The following is a 16,691-nucleotide window of genomic DNA, read 5'->3' as shown; positions in this document are numbered from 1 at the left end:
TAAAATCAAAAAATTAAAATAAAAAAAAATGTTTTTTGCCCTGGACAGAAGAGTCAAGGGTTTGATTTCCAGTCAAGGGCATGTACCTGGGTTCAATACCTGGCCCCAGTGAGGGTCATGCAGGAGTAAACTGACCAGTATCTCTTTCTCTCCCCCCCCCCCCCATCTAAAAATCCGTGGAAAACTGTCCTCGGGTGAGGATTAACAACAACAAAAAAAGAAGAAAATCCAGCTTCCTAAGGAAGATATAAAACCATCTCTATCTGCCAGGCAACATGATTATGATTACCTATTCAGAAAATCCAAAGAAATATACAACAACAACAATAAAGATACTAGAAAAACAGTGAATTTAGCAAGGTCATAAAAATCAATACACAAAAATCTATTGTATTTCTATTAGAGTAATAAATTTGGAAATTCAAATTTAAAAAGTATCAACTTATTAGCACCAAAAATCATGAATTACTTTGGTTAACAGTTTGTGCATAAATACTATGCTAAAAACAACAAAACACTGATAAACAACATCAAAGACCTAAGTTAATGAAGAGGTAGCATGTACTGAATAGGAACCTTTAATATTGTTAAAATGTCAATTCTCCCCAAATTAAGATTCAACACAATCCCAATCAAAATCCCAACAGGATATTCTGTAGACAATGATAAACTAATTCAAAAACTGTAAATGAAAGGCACAGGAATTAGAATAGCCAAAATAATTTGGGGGTGGGGAGAGAATCAAGTTGGACAACTCATACTATCTTATTTGAAGAGTTAACTAAAAAGCTACTAAAATCGCCCTGGCCGGTTTGGCTCAGCAGTTAGAGCATCGGCCTGTGGTCCGGAGAGACCCAGGTTCGGTTCCCGTAAGGGATCATACCACGGTTGCAGTTTGTCCCCGGCCCTGGTTGGTCGTGCAGGTGGCAGCCACTTGATGTGTCCTTTTCACATCATCGATGTTTCCCCCTCCCACTCTGTCTGAACAAAAAATGGAAAAATGTCCTCGGGTGAGGATAAAAAAAAAAAAAAAAAGCTACTATAATCAAGATAGGTATGAACTAATCTTGATTACAGGCAGCAAAAGGACACAGAACTGAAACAGAATATAGAGTCCAAAAATAGATTCACACAAACATGGCCCACCATATTTTGACAAAAGTGCAAAGGACCTGCAATGGAGAAAGGATTTTATTTCAACAAGTGATGCTGGAACAAGTAGATATCCATATGCCAGAAAGAAAGAAAAAAAAAAAGAACCTCAACTCCTACCTCACACCTTATACAAAAGTTAACTCAAAATCGCCCTGGCCGGTTTGTATTAGCGGTTGGAGCAACGGCCTGCAGACTAGAGAGTCCCAGGTTTGATTCCCGCTAGGGTCACGTCCCCCCCCCCCAAAAAAGAATTACAGACCTAAATATAAAACCTGTAACCATAACATATCTAGAAGAAATAAAAGAAGAAAATGTTTATGACCTGGGAGCAGGTCACAAAACAGGGAGCAGCACAATTATGACCTATGAGAGATAAGATTATTGGAAAAAATAACCAAAAAGAATTTTTTGTGATGTGACAATTTGGTGAAATTCAAACTGCATGTCCATCAAATTTTATTGGAATACAGCCCTTCTCATTCATTTATATATTGTCTCTGCTGCTTTCCTACTACAAATGGCACAGTTACAACAGGCTGTAATCAAAATTTAATACTCTGCTCTTGGAAAGACAGTTAGGAGAATGAAACCACAAGCCACAGACTAGGAGAAACTATGTGCACATTCACATAGGCAACAAAGCTCTTACATCCAAAATGTATAAAGAGCTCTTACTGCTCAACAAAAACCAAGCAACCCAATTAAAACATCCTCAATGAAGTTTTCATTATTTTTCCATCAAAGATGACATACAAATGAGAACTAAAAAGATGCACATGAGCTCAGCTGGTGTAGGTCACTGACTAAGCGTTGAACCATGCACCAAGAGGTTGCCAGCCCGATTCTCAGTCAGGGCACATACCTGGGTTGTGGGCTTGATCCCTGGTGGGGGGCATGCAGGAGGCAGCTAATTGATGTTCTCTCATCAATGTTTCTATCTCTCTCTCCCTCTCCCTTCCACTCTCTCTAAAAATCAATAAAAGAAAAAAAAATTTTTTTTACAGATGCACATGAAAAGCTGCTCAGTACCATTAGTCATTAGAAATAAACAAATGAAAACCACAATGAGATACCCCTAATACACCTATTAGGGTAACTAAACTAAAATAAAAAATAAAGAAACGGACAATATAAAGTGCTATGGAGGATGTGGAGCAACTGAAATTCTCACACATTTCTGGTGAGAATGCAAAATGATGTAGCCACTTTGGAAAAGAATTTAACAGATTCGTATAAACATGTAATCTAGAAACCCCACTCCTAGGTATTTACCCAAGAGAAATGAAAACCTGTGTTAAAAAAAACAACAACTATGTAATACAATGCCTAAGGCAATAGAAACAAAGGAAAAATGAACACATGGGACTACATCAAACTAAAAAGCTTCTGCACAGCAAAAGAAACAACCATAAAAATAGAAAAGAAACCCACTATATGGGAGAACATAACTGCCAATGATACATAAGGGGTTAATTTCCAATATATATAGAGTGCTCATACAACTCAACAAAAGGAAGACAAAGAACCCAATTAAAAAATGGGGAGAGGACCTACGTACCTCTCCAAATAGGACATACAAATGGCCAAAACATATGAAAAAAATGCTCAACGTCACTAATCATCAAGAGATCCAAATTAAAACTACTATGAGGCATCGCCTCATACCTGCCAGAATGGCTGCCATCAACAAATTATCAAAAAACAAGTGCTGGTGACGGTGTGGAGAAAAAGGGACTCTAGTACACTGCTGGTGGGAATGCAGACTGGGCACCACTATGGAAAACAATATGGTGTTTCCTCAAAAAATTAAAAATTGAACTGCCATTTGATCCAGTGATCCTACTTCCAGGAATATACCCTAAGAAGCTTGAAACACAAATCACAAAGAATATATGTACCCCCATATTCATAGCAGCACTATTTACAACCGCTAAGATCTGAAAACAGCCCAAGTGTCCATCAATAGATGAGTGGATAAAAAAGCTGTGGTACATATACACAATGGAGTATTATGCAGCCGTAAGAAAGAAAGATCTCTTATCCTTTGAGATGGCATGGAGGGACCTGGAGAGTATTAAGCTAAGCGAAACAAGCCAATCCGAGAAAGACAAATATTACACGATCTTACTTATTTGTAGAATATAATAATCAAAACAAGCTGAGGAACAAAACAGACCCAGAGACATAGAAGTAGGGTGCAGACTGACGAGCCTCAGAAAAGGTGGATGTGGGCGCAGGGAAGAGATAAAACCACAGAACTTACACACATGTATGCATAAACAAGGACATAGACAATAATGCTGGGGGAGGGGGCGGGATTGGGAGGAGCATGTCAATGGGGGGAAAAAAGGAGAAACATCTGTAACAAAAATAAAATTTTTAAAAAATTATGCAAATGTTTACAGCAGCTTTATTTATAGTTGTCAAAATCAAGAAACAGGTGAAATGCCCTTCAACTGCTGAAGGATAAATTAATTGTAGTACATCCGTATAATGGACTGCTATTCAGCAATAAAAAGAAATAAACTACTGATACACACAATAGCATAAATGAATCCCAAATACATTATGCACTGTGTATAAATACCTTTTTTTTTTTTTTTTTTTTAAATCCTCACCCGAGGACATTTTTCCATTTTTCACTCATATAGAGCGGGAAGGAGAGAGAGGAAGAGAGAGAAACATCGATGTGAAAGGGACACATCGAGTGGCCGCCACCCACACGACCCAACCAGGGCCGGGGACAAACTGCAGCCAAGGTACATGCCCTTAGCGGGAACCGAACCCAGGTCTCTGTGGACCGCAGGCTGACGCTCTAACCGCTGAGCCAAACCGGCCAGGGCTAAAATACCTTTTTTTACCCTGGCCAGTTTTGCTCCTAGGTTAGAGCATCGGCCCAGGACCAATGAGTCACAGGTTGGATTCTGGTCAAAGGATTGTACAGTACCTAGGTTATGGTTCATCCCCAGGGTTTGTGGAGGAGGCAGCCAGTTGATGTGTCTCTCTCATGTCGATGTTTCTCTTTCTCTTCTCTCTCTTCTCTCTCTCCCCCTCCTTCTCTCCCTTCCTCCCACTCAATCTGAAGATAAACAGAAAAATATCCTCAGATGAGGATTTAAAAAAAAATTAAAATACCTTTTAAAAAAATCAAGCAGTACATTAAAAATTAACATATGATCAAGAGGTTTATTTCAGGAATGTAAGGATGGGGAAATATTATGAAAAGTAATATAATTCTATTAATTAACATAAAAAAACTATATAATCATCTCAAAAGAAGCTAGGAAGACATCTGATAAAATACAATAGCCGCACCTGACTAAAAAAATAGGTGTGTCACAATGTGGTGATTCCTTATTTGATTTAATAAAATTCTAGAATACTAAGAAAAAACTCAAATAGAAAGAAAGAAAAAAAAAAATAGGTGAATATACTCAACACAATGAAAGGTCTCAGACCCGGCTGGTGTGGCTCAGTGGTGGAGCATCAACCCATGCACCAGGAGGTTGGCAGTTCGATTCCTGGTCAGGGCACATGCCCAGGTTGTGGGCCTGATCCCCAGTGGAGGGCATGCAGGAGGCAGCCAATCCATCTGTCTCTCTCATCGATGTTTCTATCTCTCCCTCTCCCTTCCTCTCTCTTGAAAATCAATAAAGAAAATAAATTAATTAATTAAAAAAAAAAAGGTCTCAAACCAAAAGCCAGCATAGCAATAACAGTGAAATAATAACATTGGTCCCATTTAATTTGGAAAGCACACTGAAATGCCCATCATTACAAGTAATACTTAACATTGTTTTGAATGTGGTAGGCAATGCAATCTGAAAAGGAAAAAAAATGAGATATAAGAAAAACAGATAAGTGCGTATGATTCATATTTGCAGATAATACAATGTTATTCCTAGAAAATCCAACCCAATCAACGAATAAGCTATTATAAACAATCTAGAAAAAGGATAGGTGGCTAAACATAAAATTAACTTTTAAAATCCATTACCTCTCAAAAAATGCTCCATGAGAGCAGATATTTTTGTAGACAAATTATTTAAAGACATAGTAAGATTTCATGTTATAAACGAAAAGATTCGCAAAACTAATTATGCATTACCCAACTTTGTTTTTATTTTTATTTTGGTACGTGCCCCTAGCGGAAACTGAACCCGGGACTCTCTAGTCCATGGGCCGATGCTCCAACCTCTGAGCCAAACCAACCAGGGCCAACTTTATTTTTTTTAATGTATACTTCTCCAAGAATACTCACTCAAATGTATGCACATATTCACACAAAGATGGTAACAAGGAGAGTAACCAAAAAAATTGCCCAGCTGGTATGGCTCAGTGGTTGAGTGTTGACCCATGCACCAAGAGGCTGCCAGTGCAATTCCCAGTCAGGGCACGTGCCCAGGTTGTGGGACTGATCCCCAATGGGAGGCATGTTGGAGGCGGCGAATCAATGTTCTCTCTCATAGATGTCTCTATCTCTCGTCCTCTCTAAAATCAATAAAGAAAAATAAGTAATGTAATGTTCTGAGTGAGTTTTCTAAATTTTCTATTTCTTTCCTGATAAAAAGGAAAAATAAAATTTAAAGTTCTTACTAGACTTTCAAAGTGTTATTTTAAAAATTCAAAGCTTTTTCCTAACTTATTTATCCAAACCACAAATTAATGAATGTCAAGAGTTCAAAAGGGAACTGGCAAACTATGGCCAGTCACTGTCTGTTTTTGTAAATAAAGTTTTATTTTAACATAGCCATACTCATTTGTTTGTCATTGTCTACAGTTGCTTTCATGCTACAATGGCAGGTTGAGTAGTTGCAGCAGAAACAGTCTGGCCCCAAAACCTAAGATACTCACTATTTGACACTTGAAGAAAAAGTTTGTCAATCTCTGGCCCACTAGATCATCTAGTTCAGTCTACACTTACAAATAAGTAAATTGAGGCCCACAAAAATATGACTTCTCTAAAGTGAAACTCAAGGTAGTATATTTACCAATAAATTGATGAGGAAAGAACTTTGGACCTGATCTATATCCAAGAACACCTGCTAAAGGTCTGAGTAAACTTTGGTAGATTCTAGAAACAGTTAATTTGAAAGCACATAAGCATAGATTAGGGAAGGCTTAAAAACAATTAACTGCCCTGGCCAGTTTGGCTCAGCGGTTAGAGCATCGGCCTGTGGTCCAGAGAGGCCCGGGTGCGGTTCCTGCTAAGGGCACGTACCTCGGTTGCAGTTTGTCCCCAGCCCAGCTGGGTCTTGTGGGAGGCAGCCACTCAATGTGTCCCTTTCACATTGATGTTTCTCTCTCTCTCTACCTCTCTCTCCTTCCTACTCTGTCTGAACAAAAAATGGAAAAATGTCCTCGGGTGAGGACAAAAACAAAAAACATTTAACTGATGGTTCAGCCTAAAATATTTGCCAGTTCATTTAATTGACTATTAAATGTAACTCAACAATCTCACTCTTAGAATCTACCTATGGAAATACCAGCCTGGGTGGTGTGATTGACCTAAGATAGATCCGCACCATCTGTAAAAGCAAAGAGGGACTAAAATTTTAATATGGCTACTTTTCAAGGCAAATGAATATTAACAGCAAACGCAGTTATGTATTAATAAAGGTGGAAAAAGCAGCCACTTCACATCTTCACCTTACATACTTGGACCCTGGTGACAATTGAGTAACTCAAGCTATTTAGGAAACTAAGGATAATATATCTGGATGAAAACAATCTTCCAAATTTACAGATGATCAGAAATATGAGGCATTTCACCCAGATAATTCAGACCAAGAAGTTCAAATGTATCTGAAATTACAGTAAAACCACTTTTTAATTTTTTATTATTTGCATAATACTTTGAAAGCAGAGCGGTCATCATCTGGGAAAAAAGTTAATTCACTGAGTAAGACTTCAAGGAGTGAGTGAAATAATTCTGATGTCTAGAAGAATGGGGGAAAACTGCAGACAGAAGGGGCTAAAATTTTATCAGTAACTTTAATTGTTCAACTATTTCCTCCATCTGACAAGTTTCGATATAGCTATGCTAGCATTAGAAGGAAAAGGACAAGAGAAAAATTGCACACAGATTAATATGTGCATTTCAGAAATACTTTTAAATATCCATAAATAGAATATACTATAAATAGACAAACCTCAAAGGAGGCAATGTTAATATACTGAAATCAAGTGGGAAGCCATGACAGTAAAAAACAGAAATTGCACCTACTGAACATTGCCATTCAGTATGAATCACTTGGCCGTGAAGTCTCCCCAAGTGTGAGAATTCTAGAACACATCCATCAAAGAGGAGGCTAAGCATTAACTTTCTTAGCAAATCTCCAGAGTTTCACAGTTGCAATTTGACATCACTTAACTAAAGAATTCCACTAAAAACAAAACAAACAAAAAATGTTTTCCTTGAAAACTATTAGTTAAATAATTTGGCCAGAGATTCCTAAGGCAAAAAATTATATAGGAGAACCCAGACATACTGGGACATACCAGTATGTTACAAATCAGCTCACATACCAACTTTTTAAATTTTACAACATAAAAACTCTGTTACCAAATCAAATTTCTCAACCAAAAGTCTCTGAATTTTAATCCTTCCTTGCTACCCTTCTGTCCTCTATCTATGACTCTTAGCCTAATTTTATCAGGACGGTGAGAGATTTTCTAAAACTAAGTGTTAACTGACTGCCTGTTCCTCTTACCAAAAACCACAAATGAGGTAATCAGTGATCTCAGAGATGATCTCAAAGTCTTAGTACAGAAATTCAATGCCATCATATACATAAACAACACTGGGCCAACAGTCTCAACAAAGGAAGGCCATACCCAAAGTGCTGAGGCTACCCAGGAGGCACAGGATTCAGAGCAAATAAAGGACTAGGGGAAAAGAAATGCTAGGTAAATTCTCAATCTAGCAGAAGCAGACTGACTACAATAGAACTTGCTGTGATAATATGAAATGATCCAGATGTTCTACTCTGTGTGGTACAACACAGGAGCCACTAGCCACATGTGGCTACTGGGCACCTGAAATGTTAATTAGTTCCAATAAAAACTAAACTTTGAACCTTACATATATTAGTTAAATTTAAAAGCCACATATGGCTAATGGCTGCCATAGTGCACAGCAGAAAACTAAGGATGAAAAGAATTCAGAGCCCTGGCCGGTTTGGCTCAGCAGTTAGAGCGTTGGCCTGCGGTCAGGAGAGACCCGGGTTCGGTTCCCACTAAGGGCACGTGCCTCGGTTGTAGTTTGTCCCCAGCTTTGGTTGGGTGAGGGCCGTGCAGGAGACAGCCACTCGATGTGTCCCTTTCACATTGATGTTTCTCTCTCTCTTCCTCTCTCTCTCTCCCACTCTATCTGAACAAAAAATGGAAAAAAGTCCTCGGGTACCATTAGTCATTAGAAATAAACAAATGAAAACCAAAAAAGATGAAAAAAAAAAAAGAATTCAGAGACTTTCTTTGACTAGTATACTCAGTTCAACAATTACCTACTGCATATTAGAGACTGAGCTAGGCACTAGGTAGAGATGACTGAGACCCTCCCTGCTCTAAAGTAGGTTTTAATGAAGAAGACAGCCAGATAATTAACAGTCCACTTTAATACAGTATCTTAACAAATAAAGATACAACAGTAAAGGGATCAAATAATCATTCCTAAATGTTTATGCACTTAATAACAGAGCCTCAAAATACATGATAGCTGAGAGAACAGAGAAATAGGCAATCCATAACAACAGTTGTAGACTTCAACAGTCCTCTTTTTTCCTTTATAAAGTTACATCATTTAATGTTATACTTTTTTCTTTCTTTTAATCCTCACCAGAGGACCTGCTTAGAAAGAGGGAGGAAGAGAGGGAGAGAAACATCAATCTGTTACTTTCAAGTATGCTTCCTGACTGGGGATCAAACCCACAACCCTAGTATGTGCCCTGAGCAGGAATCAAACTGGCGAACCTTCAGTGCACAGGAACATGCTCAACCACTCCAGCCAGGCCAACACTCTTCTCTTAGTAATCAATGGAACAAGCAGATAGAAAATTAACTAGGACATGGAAGGCCTTAACATTGCAAACAACTTGACCTAACCAACACTTAAGGAACACTTCACCCAACAGCAGAATACACCTTCTTTCCAAGTACACTTGGAACCTTCACCTAGACAGACAATATTTCAAGGCACAAAACAAACCTCTAAAAACTTTTTATAGAAATAAAGTCATACAAAGTATCTTCTCTGAACATAATGAAAATTAGAAATTAGTAACAGAAAGATACCTAGACAATCACCAAATATTTGGAAACTGAACAACATATAAATGCACATGGTCCTGAAGGGTAGGAGAGAAGTAAAGGAACTTAACACCACCTAGAAAAAAGGGAATGGTGACCAGAGAAGGCAAGGGATGAATGGGTAAATAGGCGTTAATCATCACAGCAGTGAATAACGATAAAGTGTGTGAGGGAAACTACAAATAATTCAGCATTACTTGACAAGCAAATTCAAGGGGAAGAGAAGTTATATATAAGGAGAAGTGAAATAAAAGATTCATCACTGACCCCTTTCTCCCCCTTCATTACATCCCACCTAACCAATCTATCACTAAGATATGTCATTTTAGCCCTGCTGGTGTGGCTCAGTGGATTAAGCCTCATCCCATGGACTGAAAGGTCCTGGTTTGATTCCTGGTCAGGAATCAATGCCCAGGTTTCGGGCTCAATCCCCAGTAGGTGGCATGCAAGAAGCAGGTGATTGATGTTTCTCACTTCAACGTTTCTCTCTCTCTCTTTCCCTCTCACTTCCTCTCTCTCTAAAATCAATAAAGAAAAAAAAAATGTTTAATAAAATAAATAAAAAATTTAAAAAAGGAAGCTCTTAGACACAGGGAACAGATTTGCCAGGGGCAAGTGCTGGGGTGGGCAAAATGGATGAAGGGGGTCAAAATGTACAAAATTATAGTTACAAATAAGGCATGGGGATACATTGTACAAAAGGGTGACTATACTTAATAATGCCACACTACTGCATATTTGAAAGCTGCTAAAAGAGTAAATCTTAAAAGTTCTCATCACAAGAAAACAAAAATGTTTTTGTAACTATGGTGATGAACGTTAACTAGACTTATGTATGTAAATATTGAATCATTACGCTGTACACCTAAAACAAATGTTATCTGTCAATTAGATCTCAATTTTTTTAATTTTTTTTTTTCTTTATTGATTTTAGAGAGAGGGAGAGGAAGAGAGAGAGAAAAATGGAAACATTTATGAGAGAGAACATCGATGGGCTGCCTCCTGCATGCTCCCCACTGGGTATCTGGCCCACAACCTGGACATGTGCCCTGACCGGGAATCAAACCGGTGACCTCTTGGTGCATGGGTCGACAAAAAAAATGGAAAAAATGTCCTCCGGTGAGGATAAAAAAAAAAGTAGAAGAAGGTTCAGGGTTCCCAACAGGAAAATTTAGTGAAATGTACTTCCTGTAGGTGTGAGCCCTCATGAATTTCCCTCATCCAGCTTCCCAGGACATAGGCTTACACACCCCCCTCAAGTATCCCTGCTCCCAACACCAGACAAGAAATTTAAGAAATCTTCCCTTAAGAAAGCAAACAGACTTGTAGGCAAAAAATAAAAGAGTGAAAGAGAAAACCAAAAATACACAAAAACAAATACTGGTATCTTGAGATTCCAGTAAAAAAAAAAAGGTTGGCTCATTACCCAATTATTTTCCTTGAAACCCACCAGTTGACAAGCTATGGCCACCCACAAAGTGCTACCCAGTGCCTCACTTTTATTTTTATTTATTTGTATTTTTAATCCTTACCCGAGGACATTTTTCGATATTTTATTCAGATAGAGAGGGAGGGAGAGAGACAGAGAAACATCGACTTGAAAGGGACACATCGAGTGGTTGCCACCCGCACGACCCAACCAGAGCCAGGAACAAACTGCAACCAAGGTACCTGCCCTTAGCGGGACCCGAACCCGGGTCTCTCTGGACTGGAGGCTGACGCTCTAACCGTTGAGCCAAACAAGCCAGGGCCAGTGCCTCATTTTTACACATGAACACTAAGGATCATGATACGCGAAGTCTGAGAAAACAGAAGAAAATGTTGAAATATATATATATATATATATATATAACAAATATCCAAGAAGAGAATGCTCTGCAAAAGGAATATAGAAAAAACCTTCAGGAAATTATACATCATAAATAATTATATTAGCTGACCTTTCCAAATTCAGTAACAAAAAAAAAATCATGCCCTGGCCGGTTTGGCTCAGCGGTTAGAGCGTCGGCCTGCGGTCCTGAGAGACCCGGGTTCGGTTCCCGCTAGGGGCACGTGCCTCGGTTGCAGTTTGTCCCCGGCCCTGGTCGGTTGTGCGGGTGGCAGCCACTCGATGTGTCCCTTCACATCGATGTTTCTCTCTCTCTGTTCCTCTCTCTCCCTCCCACTCTACCTGAACAAAAAAGTGGAAAAATGTCCTCGGGTGAGGATTAAAAAAAAAAAAAAAAAAAAAAATCAACCCAATCATTAAAGTTGAGCAAAATATTTCATCAAACACTTCACTAAAGATTTGCTTCATTCACCATTAGGGAAATGCAAATTAAAAAAATGAGCCATGGCCCTGGCCAGTTTGGCTCAGCGGTGAGAGCGTTGGCCTGCGGTCCAGAGAGACCCGGGTTCGGTTCCTGCTAAGGGCACGTACCTTGGTTGCAGTTTGTCCCCGGCCCTGGTTGGTCATGTGGGTGGCAGCCACTCGATGTGTCCCTTTCACATCGATGTTTCTCTCTCTCTCCCTCCCACTCTATCTGAACAAAAAATGGAAAAATGTCCTCGGGTGGATAAAAAAAAAAAAAAAAAAAAAAAATGAGCCATGGCCTGTGTGGATCAGTGATTAAAGCATCAGCCCACGCTCCAAAGAGTCAAGGGTTTGATTTCCAGTTGCAGGTCTGATCCTGGCCCAGATTGGGGCATGTACAGGAGGCAACCAATCAATGCGTCTCTCACATCAAGGTTTCTGTTTCTCTATTTCTCTCCCTCTCTCCCCTCTCCCTTCTACTCTCTCTCTTAAAAAAAAAAAAATCAAGCCCTGGCCGGTTTGGCTCAGTGGTTAGAGCGCCCGCCTGTGGTCCAGAGAGACCCGGGTTCGGTTCCCGCTAAGGGCACGTACCTTGGTTGCAGTTTGTCCCCGGCCCTGGTTGGTCGTGCGGGTGGCAGCCACTCGATGTGTCCCTTTCACATTGATGTTTCTCTCTCTCTCTCTTCCTCTCTCTCCCTCCCACTCTGTCTGTACAAAAAATGGAAAAATGTCCTCGGGTGAGGATAAAAAAAAAAAATCAAGCCTAGTTGGTGTGGCTTACTGGTTGAGCGTCAACCCATGCACCAAAAGGTTGCAGGTTCGATTACTGGTAAGGGCACATGCCCAGGTTGTGGACCCAACCCCCAGTGGGGGACATGCAGGAGGCACCCAATCCATGTTCTCTCTCATCGATGTCTCTCTCTCTCTCTCTCCCTCTCCCTTCCTCTCTCTCTAAAATCAATAAAGGAAAAATGAAAAATAAACCAATGGAAAAAATATACTCAGGTGAGGATTAACAAAATAAATAAATAAAATTGTAATGAGCCACACCATCTTCAGGCTGATCCATGATGGACACTTTCAGAGCAGCCAAACCACAGCCTGTCCAACCCACACCATCTCCTGTGAAAGTCTGAGCCAACTGTGTAGCTTTCTCCCCATATCATAACCATGTCCACCAACAAGAATGTTAATTCACCAGATTCTACCTTAAGAAGATTCAAGAACAAGGGGGAAAACAGTACAGAAATGATGCATTGCAGAATAGAAGTTAATGTGGAGCTGAGGAAAGCTAAGGATGACCAGATGCTGAAAAGGAGAAATGTAAGCTCATTTCCTGATGATGCTACTTGTGCAGTGCAAACAATATGCAACAATCAGAGCACTGTAAATTGGTCTGTTGAGGACACTGTCAAAGGCATGAATAGCAACAATCTGGAAAGCCAGCTCCAAGTTATTCAGGTTGCAAGGAAGCTGCTTTCTAGGGAAAACCAGTCACCCATAGGCAACCTAATCCTGGCTGCTTCGATTCCAAAATTTGTGTCTTTCTTGGGCAGAACTGATTGTAGTCCATTCAGTTTGAATCTTAGATACTAACTTACAGTGCTTCCAGGACATGGAAACTGACCAAGGCTGCAGTAGATGGAGGTGTTATCCCAGCATTCATTTCTATGTTGGTATCTCCCCTTGCTCAACATGAGTGAACAAGAGATATGGGCTCTAGGAAACATCGCAGGTGACGGTTCAGTTTTCCAACACTTGGTTATCAAGCATGGTGCAGCTGACCCACTGTTGGCTCTTCTTGCAGTCCCTGATATGTCATCTTTAGCATGTGGTTCCTTACGTAATCTTACCTGGACACTTTCAAACCTTTGTCACAACAAGAATCCTGCACCCCCATCAGATGTTGTTGAGCAGATTCTTCCTACTTTAGTTCATCTCCTACATCATGATGACCCAGAATTGTAAGCAGAGAGCTGCTGGGCCATTTCCTACCTTACTGATCATCCAATGAATGGATTGAAATGGCAGTAAAAACAGGAGTTGTGCCCCAACTTGTGAAGCTCCTAGGAGTTACTGAATTGCCAATTGTGACTCCTGCACTAAGAGCCACAGGAAATATTGTCACTGGGACAGATGAACAGATTGAGGTTGTAAAAGATGCAGGAGCACTTTCTGTCTTTCCTAGCCTTGCAATGAATTCCAAAACTAATGTTCAGAAGGAAGCTACGTGGACAATGTCAAACATCACAGCTGGCCACCAGGACCAGATACATCAAGTTGTGAATCATGGATTAGTCCCTTTCTTCACTGTTGTTGTAGGGCAGACTTTAAAACACAAAAGAAAGCTGTATAGACTGTGACCAATACAAATGGTGGAACAGTTGAACAGATTGTATACCTCGTTCGCTGTGGCATAACAGAACCATTGATGAACCTCTTAACTGTGAAAGAACCAAAATTATTCTGATTATTCTGGATACCATTTCAAATATCTTTCAGGCTGCTGAAAAACTAGGTGAAACTGAGAGACTTACTGGAAGTTTCAACAAAACTGAAGCTCTACAAAATCATGAAAATGAGTGTGTGTGCAAAGCTTCATTAAACTTGATAGGGAAGTATTTCTCTACAGAAGAAACAGAAGATCAAGATGTGCCAGAAACTACCCCTTATGATTATATGTTCCAAGTTCAAGGTGGCACTCCTGGGACCTTTAACTTTTAGATTGTAAAGCTGAGGCATAAAGTTGTTAGTTGTGTACTATATTTGGTATAAGTCTGTCTTACTGTTTCTCTACTAAGAACTCTTTTTAATTATGGTTTGTTATGCCTGGCCGGTGTGGTTCAATGGATTGAGCATCATCCCATGGACTAAGAGGTCTCAGTTCGATTCCTGGTCAGGACACATGCCCAGGTTGCGGGCTTGATCCCCATTATAGGGCATGCAGGAGGCAGCCGATCCATGTTTTTCTCTCACATTTATGTTTCTAGCTCACTCTCTCCCGTCCTCTCTCTAAAAAAAAAAATCAATAAAACATATTTTCGAAAAATAAAATAAAATAAATGTGGCTTTTTATTATAGCACTTTTTACAATGATCTATTCTTGAACAGTTCCAAACTGTACATACTGTATGAAGCTTCTTAGTTCTTATTTCTATGTGGAATTTCATATCTTGCAGTGTCCTGTAAATAAAGAATAAATTCCACCATTTTTGTTACTTTAAAAAAAAAAAAAGATAATGAAACACACCTATTAGAAACAGCACTAATTCATTGCTGGTAGGAATGCAAAGTGATAAAACTCTGGAACACAGTTTGGCAGTTTCTTAGAAAGTTAAAACACACAGCAAACAACCCAGCAATTCTACTCCTGAGTATTTACCCAAGAGACATGAAAACTTATGTTTTCATGGGGTGGCTTAGTGGATTGATCGTTGTCCCATGGACTGAAAGATCCAGGTTCAAACATCTCACATCGATGTTTATCTCTCTCCCCACCCCCTTCCTCTCTCTCTAAAAATATCAATAAAAACAGCCCTGGTTGGTTTGGCTCAGAGGTTGGAGCTTCAGCCTGCAGTCTGGAGAGGCCCGGGTTCGGTTCCCACTAGGGGCACATACCTCAGCTGCAGTTTGGCCCCAGCCCTGGTTGGGTCATGAGGGTGGCAACCACTAGATGTGTCCCTTTCACATTGATGTTTCTCTCTCTCTCTCCCCCTCCCATTCTATCTGTGAACAAAATATTGAAAAATGTCCTCGGGTGAAGATAAAAAAAAAATCAATAAAAACATTAAAAAAAAACAAAAAACCTGTAAGTGAACATTTACAATAACTTTATAATCTCCAAAACTTGAAACAATGCAAATGTCCTTGAACTGGTGAATGGAATAAACCAACTGTGGTACATCCATATGGACTACCTACCCGATAATAATAATGAATATACTAGCCCTGGCTGATTTCGCTCAGTGGTTAGAGCATTGGCCCATGGACCAGAGAATGCCAGGTTCATTTCCCGCTAAGGGTACATATGGCGGTTGCAGTTTGTCCCTGGCCCCAGTTGGGGTTGTGTGGGTGGTAACCAGTCAATGTATCTCTCTCACATCAATGTTTCTCTCTCTCTCTCTCTTCCTCCCTCTCTCCCTCGTGCTGTATCTGAAGATAAATGCAAAAATGTCCTCAGGTAAGGATAAATTTTTTTTTAAAAATGAATATACTATTATACAACAATATCTTGCATAAACTCAAATGTATTATGCTATGTAAAATAACCCAGACTCAAAAGGCTAATTTATGCAGTATAATTCCATGTATATGACATTCATGGAAAGACAAAAATAAGTGGCCTGGGGATAGGAAGAGGCAGAGAGAAAGGGGCTGACTAAGGAGCATAAGGGAATTTTGCAGAGGTGATCAAATTGTTCTGTATTTCATGGTGGTAGTGAGTTACCTGACTACATGTATTTGCCAAAAATAAGAGTCAAAATTGTACACTACAGAGGGTAAATTTTACTGTATATGTGAATTATACTTAAATAACAGTTTTCCAATTATCATTAATGAAAAATAAGACAATGCATCAATAAACATGACCCTATAAAAAAAGAAATAGAGAAAAGAGGATTTGGAAATTAAATATCTGATAGCTAAAATAAAAAATGATTTAATAGAAGGAAGGCTGGGAAGAGACAGAGAAATCTCCCAGAAGCAGACCAAAAGAAGGACAAACAGATACAAAGAATAAAAAAATAAGAAATTCAGTAAGATCAGTCTAAAAGATCCAACATTTAACCAACTAGGAGTTCAAGAAGAGAACTGAGCAAATTTGGGGGGAAATGAGCATATAATAGAACACATCTTTCCAGAACTAAAGAGCATGAGTCTCTAGATTAAAGGGCCCACCACCCAGCACAATGAATTAAAAAGAGCCACATCAGCC

The 16,691-nt window shown here is 39.5% G+C and overlaps 1 protein-coding gene and 1 pseudogene across 14 annotated transcripts in view; one reads left to right on the top strand and one right to left on the bottom strand.

Moving 5' to 3' along the window:
* The window catches only part of BPTF (bromodomain PHD finger transcription factor), a 149,651-nt gene that overhangs the window by 122,440 nt on the left and 10,520 nt on the right, over positions 1-16,691 (bottom strand). The window contains exon 1 of one of the 14 annotated variants that reach the window (XM_036269421.1): positions 14,884-14,938. The exons of 12 other annotated variants lie outside the window; for them this stretch is intronic. The gene's annotated coding sequence lies outside the window, so the exon portion shown is untranslated. Of the gene's footprint in view, positions 1-4,594; positions 4,672-14,883; positions 14,939-16,691 lie in introns of those variants that run through there. One more of the 14 variants, XM_036269422.1, reaches the window with a different exon arrangement.
* LOC118634703 lies at positions 12,926-14,479 on the top strand (annotated as a pseudogene).

Source organism: Molossus molossus, unplaced genomic scaffold (genome assembly GCF_014108415.1).
Source record: "Molossus molossus isolate mMolMol1 unplaced genomic scaffold, mMolMol1.p scaffold_m16_p_19, whole genome shotgun sequence".
Lineage (NCBI taxonomy): Eukaryota > Metazoa > Chordata > Mammalia > Chiroptera > Molossidae > Molossus > Molossus molossus.
This window is presented reverse-complemented; position numbering and strand designations above follow the sequence as displayed.